The sequence below is a fragment of the Lygodium microphyllum genome, chromosome 19 (assembly GCF_053477565.2).
Source record: "Lygodium microphyllum isolate KBCC chromosome 19, Lygodium_microphyllum_v1.1.10, whole genome shotgun sequence".
Lineage (NCBI taxonomy): Eukaryota > Viridiplantae > Streptophyta > Polypodiopsida > Schizaeales > Lygodiaceae > Lygodium > Lygodium microphyllum.
This window is the reverse complement of record NC_141153.1, coordinates 49,731,784-49,741,714: the sequence shown is the minus strand read 5'-3', so window position 1 is coordinate 49,741,714 and position 9,931 is coordinate 49,731,784. Positions and strand designations below refer to the sequence as shown.

The 9,931-nt window shown below is 40.8% G+C and overlaps 1 pseudogene; it reads left to right on the top strand.

Annotated features, from left to right (window-relative positions):
- Nucleotides 1-7,896: 7,896 nt before the first annotated feature.
- On the top strand, nucleotides 7,897-9,131 carry LOC148019851 (small ribosomal subunit protein uS2 pseudogene; annotated as a pseudogene).
- The last annotated feature ends 800 nt before the right edge of the window (nucleotides 9,132-9,931 follow it).

Below are 9,931 nucleotides of genomic sequence, written 5' to 3'. Positions count from 1 at the left end.
TAATAAGGAATGTAATGATGTTGGGGATCCAAGAGGGAAAATTAAGATAATTTATGAGGATGGGATGTTTCAACTAAGCCAAGTCTTGGAATTTGGTGGTCTTTTGAGATCCATTCTTCTTCTTGATCCTTCATTCCTCCTCTAACTCTCTATCTCTTTCCCTCTAACTATCTTTCTCTCTTTTGACCTTTTTTCCTACCACCTCTTTCTCTCTATCCCTCTATCTCTCTCCCCTCTCATCGTCCTACTATATATATATATATATATATATATATCCCCCTCTCTATCTCTCCCTCTTTTCTCATGACCTCTCCTCTTTCTCTCTTATCTCTTCCTCACTACCCCTCCCCCCTCTCTCTAACTACCCCTCCCCCCCTCTCTCTCTCACACACACACACACACGCACGCACGCACGCACGCACGCACACACACACACACACTCACTCACTCACTCACACACTCACACACTCACACACACACAAACACACACACACTCTCTCTTTCTCTCCACAATAGCTCTAGAGAGTAATATTAATGCCTTCTATAGCCCATGCTAAGACTTTATATAGCTTCAAGCTAGTCTTAGGGGAAAGGGGGTCGCCTTATAGATCATGTAATGTACCATATGAGGTCAAAAGAAAGGATATTTTAACGATGGTGGCTTACATTTTTCCAAAAATAGAAGGGGTTTATAAATGCATCTCATGTAGAATTTACATTAGAGGTCTTTTTATTCTTTTCTTTTTGGGGGGGGGGGGCTACAGAGGGGGGTATGGGGTGGGGGATGGGTGGGATGACAAGCCTTTGTTGTATTTTGAGACTAACTTTAAACTATGAAAAACATATGGTGCCTTTAGCAAATCTAATTTATTGAATAAAATACTTAAAACACTATATTAGGGAATTTGGAAATTTCTAGGGAATCCTCAATATCTTAATTATTAGATCACATGGTCAAATCTTGTTGTCTTACTTAAAGGTAGAGTCTACCCTTAATACTATATAAGCTACCTTCCCAAAATTCCACTTTCAAATATAGATCAAGATTTAGCCACATGTTCAAATATCTATCACTTATTTGAATTTGGGACTTGGAAAATTCCCAAATTCTCTTATATGGTATTCTGATATAATGTTCAATCTTGTCCTAAAGTGACACCCATGTTGTGAAACTCAAATAGACTAGTAACATGTGAAAAAAGAGCCAAAGGTGGCAAGAGTTTTGCACAAAGAAGAGAGAGAGAGAGAGAGAGAGAGAGAGAGAAAGAAAGTTATATTAATGTCTTCTAAAGACCAAAACTGGCCTATGAGACAAACTGTGATACAACTGATGAGGTCCAGCTATCCAAAATAAAAGTGCTGAATGAAAAGCTAAAAACTGGAAATTGAAAATACGGTGCTGTGAGTGTGATAAGTGTCGTGTATGTGTATGTGCGTATGTAGCTCTGGTACTCCAGATAATGGCTACAAAAGGGGAACAAATGTCGGCTATGATAGGGGAACAACTGTCGGCTGTGATAAAGTGGTGCGATGTGTATATGTAACAGATGCAGGGAGATATACTATCCTGGGATGTAGTAGCAGTCATCGAAGTCGCTAATAGCAGGTGATCCCTCCTGGATGCAGGATGTGGTACATCGGCGGTGGAGAAAGAGCAAACTGGAGATCTGAGATCCAATGTGTCGAGTGTCGTCGGATCTCAGTCTGCTGTCGATGTAGATCAAGAATCCTCCAGATCTCCTGTCGGTGTGGCTGTGGGGTCCGAAACCCACGGATCCTCGTGCGGCGTCGGGTACGCTGGTCCTCAGCCTGCTGTAGTGTGAGCCGGAGGTTTGGCTGGAGGCTGGTATAGTAGCTCTCACTCTGTCTGTCTGAAAGAACTGTGTAATAGTCGTCTGGGTGGGCCCCTCTCTGACTGGGACCCGCTGTGTGCTCTGCTCTCTGATGTGCCATGCCTCTCCCAGAAAACGGTCAAATGATCTTTGATCCATATCAGTCATACATCCCTGAAGTGAGCTGCTCAATGTGTATCTAGATCTCAACTCTGAGTATGCCGGGCATCTGAGAACAAAATGCTCCTCACTCTCCACCTCTGATCTGCAAAGGGGGCATATCCTCTCCTCCCGTGGGATGCCACTGGCTCTGCCACTCTCAATCATAAGCTGATGTGATGATACCCTGAGCTGTCCAATAAGAACTCTCAATCGATGTGGCATATAGATCTGCATATATCTCGGAATCTCTATGAATCCCTGCTCTGATATGCTCAAGAACTGTGTATAATAATGTGCCATCTTCGATGGCAGTGGCTGTGCAGGGCTGACCCATGTCCTCTGTATATAAATATGCCATATCTCCTGTCTGATGACTCTGTTCCTCTCAGAGAGAGAGAGGGTGTAAGTGGGAGCCTGAGTATCATATAGAAGAGGTGGGAGTCTATCAATGTCCAGCCCATGTCTGTCAAACCAAGCTCTAGTCTGTGCATACCATGATGTGGTATCCCCCGCTCGAGCCATCTCCTGAGATGCCATATATGCTCTGTATGCAATGCGATCTCTGTCCATATCCTGAAATCTGTGTAGGAAGCAGACTGTCTGAAATAATGCCTCGACTAGCATGGGCGGTGTGGCAAGCTCTGCTCGCACAATGTCATGTGGGACTGAGGCCTTGCTACGAATCAATCTAGATATCATGATCACCTGAGGTCTCTCCATCAATGTCCATACATAATCGGCAAGGCCTGGCCCCCATATAGCTGCTCCATACATCAGTGCTGGAGTGACTAGAGTATCAAAGAGCCACCCCTTGGTGCAGGGCTCCTGGAAATGTGCCTGATGACACTGTCGCTCCATAAGAGCCAATGATGAGTATCCTCTAGTGAGGCAGTCACGAGCTGCCTGTGTCATCGAGAAAATCCCTGAAGCTGCTGTAAAGATGACTCCCAAATATACATATGATCCAGTGACCTCAATACTCCCTCTGCTGCCATGAAAATACTCTGTCTGCGTATCTGAGCTGATGTATGGAATATAAGAACCTTGGTTTTACCAAGGTTCACTGTCATGCCTCTCTGTATGCAAAAATCATCCAATGCTGCTGTAATCCCTGAGCTGAATCTGAGACCAACACAATGTCAGCTGCATATAGTAAGATATGAACTATGGCTCCACTGAGATCTATACCTCCACCGGCTCGCTGTTGAATAAACTCTGCTATCTCATCAATGTATAGCCCAAATAGAGTCGGTGAGAGTGGGCATCCTTGTTTCACACCAACGGTGCTCACAAGGGGATCTGATATACCTCCCGGACATCTGACTCTACCAGTAACCCGCTCATATAGTGCATAAATACCCCACATCATGTCATCATCCACCCCCAGATCAAGTAGGCGTCTGAAAAGCCTCTCTCTCGGAACCGTGTCAAAGGCTTTGCGGAAATCCACAAAGCAACAATACAATCTCTGTTTCTTCACTCGTGTCTGGTCGATCAGACAACGGAGAGTGAAGATGTGGTCTATGGTAGAAAATGCCCGTCTGAACCCTGCCTATCCGGGTGCGCGCATGCACTCTCTCTCTGCTAGCGTGCTGAGCTCCTCCTCCATCACCGTGCCATAAAGTTTGGCCAAAACTGGCCCAATCATGATGGTCCTATACGTGTTAGGATCCATAGGATCCCCTGACTTGTGGATAGGTACAATGGTGTGCTCTGTCCACGAGTCAGGGAACCCCTCAGACAATGCACGGTTGAAGAGGTGAGCAATGAGTGGAGCCAATGTGTCTCTACCATATATAATATGCTCTGCCTGAAGATCAAACTGGTCTCGAGCGCGGCCATGCTGTAACCGTGAGATAGCATGTTTCACCATACTAGTGGTGAAAAAGGATGAAATACCCGGTCTCGGTGTACATGGTGTGGGTATCAGCGGCTGTGCGGGTACATGATATATATATATATATATATATATATATATATATATATATATATATATATATATATATATATATATATATATATATAGAGAGAGAGAGAGAGAGAGAGAGAGAATTGATAATTTGGCTATCTTGTAATAAAAGAGATAAAACATGTTTATGGGATAAGGATAGATTAAAGTTACGATGTAAGCTTTCTCCCTTGGACATGTCTACATTTGCATTTACTCACTATACTCTTGAAAGTCTAGTTAAAGAATACAAACATGTGCATATTAATGAAGTTGCTAGGATTAAAGTATCCATATGCTAATTAAGGAGCCTTGAAGGAGATATTGAAATTGGAGTTAGGAGAAGAGAGAAACTAGGATGAGGAGAGAGAAAGTCAGCCAAATGTACTAAGCAACTAATAGATCATTGTCACATTTGTTTGTTTTTGCAAGTAATTGGACTACCTTTAAAAATGAGGCTGTGCCTTCAATTGGGCTATGTCCTAGCAAATGCAATGGACATTAGATGATAAGCTTGGACATGTCACATAGTTTACATCAACTTCATGTTCAGGTTGTAAGTGTGAGTTGTGGCACTACATCACATACACTCACAAAAAGAAAAATTTGACATTTTCCAATGTGGAAGAAGGGGTCATTTTCCCTTGTTTTTCCCTATGGCTCATGGTGTTCAACATCATGAGCTTCTACTTTGGAGGCATCACATACCTCTAGGTCAATTGGGGTTAAGGGGTTGCCAATAGAGGGTCTATTACAATCGTCATGATATTTTTGTAGCTCAAAATGTGGAAATTATACCAAGAATTTGTTTAGAATCTATGTGTGTGTGTGTGTGTGTGTGTGTGTGTGTGTGTGTGTGTGTGTGTGTGTGTGTGTGTGTGTGTGTGTGTGTGTGTGTGTGTGTGTGTGTGTGTGTGTGTGTGTGTGTGTGTGTGTGTGTGTGTGTGTGTGTGTGTGTGTGTGTGTGTGTGTGTGTGTGTGTGTGTGTGTGTGTGTGTGTGTGTGTGTGTGTGTGTGTGTGTGTGTGTGTGTGTGTGTGTGTGTGTGTGTGTGTGTGTGTGTGTGTGTGTGTGTGTGTGTGTGTGTGTGTGTGTGTGTGTGTGTGTGTGTGTGTGTGTGTGTGTGTGTGTGTGTGTGTGTGTGTGTGTGTGTGTGTGTGTGTGTGTGTGTGTGTGTAGGATCTAAGACATGACCACTACCCTCCTCTCATATGCTACCATGAACTTCCTCAATAGCAAGAGTCATTCAGTCCCTAGGAGACCTTTCACTCACTAGGCATTCCTAATCTAATAAGTAGCAGATGTTGGAGAAGACCACACTCTTGATCAAGAGATAAATATAGATGCAAAAACCTCAGCAGAGACTATCATTACAAGTCTTGCTACAAAGTTAAGCCTCTAGAATTGTTTATTCTCCCAGTCAGTGGTATTCTTTAGCACTAAAAAGGGTTTATCAAAAGCCACATTCAACTTCTTTACATTTTTTATGTTCTCATCTTTTTATAGTAGGTCAATCTATTGTATGGGTTTGACAACATTTAGGGTGATGTGAACTTGTAGCAATTAGTGAAGGGATTTGATCATATTGGTGTTGTCTTCCATCTTACAACTATAAAATGGACATCATCATGACAATTAGGAATTGCATTATATTTGGGGGCATCCAACTAGTGTGAAATAATTAAGGAGATGAGAAGAAGCTAAGGAGCTTGCATGTTTAGTCTCAACATCTAGATTTGAAAACCCATTAGAGCGAGAATGGATGTTGGAAATCATGAAGCTTCTTGTTGCTACTACAAGATCACAATAATTAGAAATTTGAGAGAAGAACAAGTGGTGATTTTTTCAGTCAGGTGGATATAGTCCCAAAGGATTATTAATATGTACAAAAACCTCCATGTTACCATCATATATCTAAAAATCTATCTCTAAAAGGATGTAGATAAATTCTCGTATATCTTTTTTAAGAGTGTATTGAGATATGCTAATCCATAGGCTTGACATATGCTATAAAATGGCTATCTATAGATGCTGATGGAGCAACACAAGAACACAATTTGGGGTGTCACTAGCATGTATGAATCCATGGATAGATATGACTCATTCTTGATGGGAGCAAAATCTCATGAGTCTAAGGTAATATTGGGATACTAGAGTGAAAAAAATTTTGAGACGTAGATTCTATTTTGATGTTGAATTGGACACCTTGGGTGGCCCCTTTTGCTCTTGACTAAAGGCTTGGGGCAATAGCCCTATCCAAAAATATTTCTAAGATAAGGAAGGTTTTCTTTAAATTTTTATTGTTATTTGCGATTGCGTAAGAATATTGATGAATTATGCACCTATGCATAGAGCTAGTGGTGGCATGCTTGATGGCACCTTAGAATGGGCAAGTGAATATTGAAGAACAAGGAAACCTTAACCTAGTGAATGTGCCTACCAATACACACATTTAATTAGGCTTTTCCAATGTGTATTTTAAAGACCAAGGTTTTTAACTAATGAGATCATAGCCTAGTGGTTTGAGACCGGTTATACGTCAGGCAAAATCCCCCACCTGCCCTCAATATAGTCCGCTAGTTTCATTACACACTAGATGTGCCCCAACTTAAGTACCAAAGGAGTCATAAACACCAAAGGAGTCATGGCCTATTGGTAATTAAATCTTAGTCTTTATGCTATTGGTAGGGGCTCAAACCTTGTTAGTCACAAATATATATTTTAATAATAAAGATCTTATCCTATAATGATTAGCGATTGAGTGTGAATAACATCCTGAGCTGGGAAAATCCCCTTCCCAAAATGTCCACCACCTAATAAAAGAAAACCAAATAAAATCACCACAATTAGCCCCAACGAACATTTACATTTTTGCAAATATTGGGCATTCATCAAGGTGTGTACGTAGCATGAGTGTGGGTTGCGTATTGTGAGTGCAAATTTTTTAAATAATATGAGCATTGATATTAATGAAGGATATTTACATTAGCCCTTGAAGTTCAAACTTAAAGTTTCGCTTCCCCGGTGGCACATGTTGATTCAATATTGGGCATCCATCGTGGTGTGTACCTAGTAGCCTGAGTGTGGGTTGAGTATTGTGAGTGTAGATTTTAGAATAATGTGAAAATTTATATTAATGAAGAATATTTACATTAGCTGAAGAAGTTCAAACCCAAAGTTCCACTTCACTGGTGTGGCACATGTTGATTCGCATCTAAAGATAAATGTTTCTTAATCCTTTTTTTCATATTTAATATTTTCATATTTAATTTATATTTTTAACAAATATGCATCAAAAATTTTGTCTCTATCTTTTTCTTCCCCTTTCTCAAAATCTCTCTTTATTTCTCTCTCCCTCTCCTCCCTTGTGAGTGCATTGAATATCACCTAAACTACATGTGTCTGTTCTTGTCCATTTTCTTGCCACAGCTACTTTTTCCATAGCTGCATGTTAGAGTTACTTCTTCTTCTCGTACTTACATGGACTATTTGCACTACTACTCTGTGATCTCTATTGTAGCTACCTAATTGCTTGGACTATCTATGTTGCCTACTTGGGATATGAGGTAGACTGTGGCTATGGGTGTTATCAAGGTAGTTGAGAAGAAAGAGCTTGTGGGAGCAAAGGTTTTAAGGTTGTAACCAATAACAAATGATGATTGTGGGTCCTTTGATTGATATGTTTGGACTTGTTTTTATTAAAAGTTACTTTATTTTGTGCTTTTGGATGACTAGGATGTTGATGTCCAAGGTTATGGGGGCTTGGAGGCTGTGACATCATTCAAGCTTGCATATTGTACCCTACCAAGTTTACATGAGTTTTGTTTTCCAATCACATGCAAATAAGTTTGCAACGGTTTGCAACCCTTCCATAGGTAGGCAGAAGCTAGAGTAGTGCAAGTCATCATCCCTTTGACAAAATTGAGATCCCTGGCAAGCCATTGTTGCAATTGCCACCATGGTGCTCTCTCACAAGGAATTTGATGACATACATCTCATGCTTGCCATCAATGTGCACCTCGACACCAAGAATTACGACTCTCGGATGGAAGAATACATGTGGAAGAGGCATTAGGATGGTACATTTGTTATCGATATTAGTACGACTTGGAAAAATCCTATGCCAATTATCAATTCAAATTTGGTAATCTTGTCTGTTCAATCCAAGGCAACCTAAGGAATTCACTCTTGTTTGAAGAATCTGTACCAATGCAACTCTTTTGGCACTATTGTGAGAGGACTCCTTCCTTATGAATGGAGTGACATCATCCATAGCTAGAACTATATCTTGTTCAATGCCACATGTATGAAATTGGATCCCTTTCAATCTTCTATGAGTCAATAGACAATGGTGGATGGGGGTTTTGATGGTGTACAGCTATAGGTGCAGGGTGTTCATTACATTAATGAACTATAGGAGAATGGGTCTTCAAATGCCAATATGAATGCTATATTTAGGCTTGTCCTGCCACTTGAAGTTTGAGTAAACTTAGATGGACTCACTCTAGCCATAGAAGGTAGGTGGAACAACAAATTGGGTGACCTATGCATGGTGGGATTCCAAAGATGGATTGCCTCAACTAGCTACAAGGGGTATTATAGCTATTGAGAATCCCTGAGATATTATTTTCTAATAAGGCCCTATGGTCAAAGAGTAGTATTGAAGTCTACACAATATATAGGGGCATAGGCTATTGTGGGACATCTTACCCCTAGAACATTTACAAACCAATTGCTACCACAAACAGCCTTTTGTAAGCCATGTCTTCTCATTTTGATAGATCCTCACATAGATCATTAGCCAGTTAGAGAGGCTACCATTGGAAACATTTCAACCATTTCCTTTTGTGATACAAATTCTTTGGTGAAACATGTGGATATTGGAAGCCTAGCAAATATCAAAGGAAAACATAGTATTGGGTGCATGTTTTGGTTGTTGGCTCACATGATGTTGCGAGGGGAAGAATTTGTCCTTGAAAATAATGGGACGTGATGTTGGACCTCTTCTTTTATCATGAGCTTGAGGATGCCAAGGATGAAGAAGAGGAGAAAGATGTAGCTCAGGAGTATGCTCTTGTAGAGCTTAGTGTACCTCCAATTGGTATTCTAGCACCTTATCAGTGGCCACAAGAAGCAAGTATTGCCAGAAATTGGGAATCAAAAGTAACCTGTTGCGATTGCAACTCCTAATAAGTGGCCACAAGAAGCAAGCAGTGCCAAAAATTGGGAACTAGAAGCAGCCTATTGTTGTAGCTCCTACTCAAGAGTGGACATCTTGAGTTATGGAAACTAGTGTCTCCAAATGGCATGCATCCAATTGTGCTAGAAATGGGATCTGATGTTGAACTTTTTCTTTTATTGTAAGCCTGAGAGGGCCAAGTATCAAGAATAAAAGGAAGGTTTACTCAGGAGTATACTTTTACAGAGTTTACTATACCTCCAATTGCTATTGTAACTCCTCACCAGTGGCCATAAGAAGTAAGCAATGTTGGAAATTGGGAACCAAAAGTAGCTGGAGTTGCTATTGCAGTTCCTACTCAAGAGTGGATAGTTGGAGGTGTGGTAGTTGGTGTCTTTGGATGGGATATAATAGTTGTGTTGGTTTGATGGGCCTACCCAAGTTCGTGTTAGAGTTCTAGGATGGGATGCTATAGCTACTTATGCTCCCTAAGGGGAGCTAGCTCCTCAAGGGGAAGGGCCTTAGTGAGCAACTTTCTCTCTTAATTTTGTAGTTTCTTCTTGAGGCAAACAAAACATTTATTTTAGAGAAAAATTTGATCATTGTTGCATGGTAGTCCCAATTGCTTTGAAGGCTTTCTTACTACTTTTGGAATTGAGACAAATTCTAGGATTGTTATCATTCTAAGCCTTTGCATTTCTTTGTCTAGCACTCACTATTTTGTGAATTTCACTTTAATTATTTGGTTTTTGTATGTTTGTACACATGATTTCTGTAAGGATTTCAACCTTGTGTTCAAAATAGAGAGTGA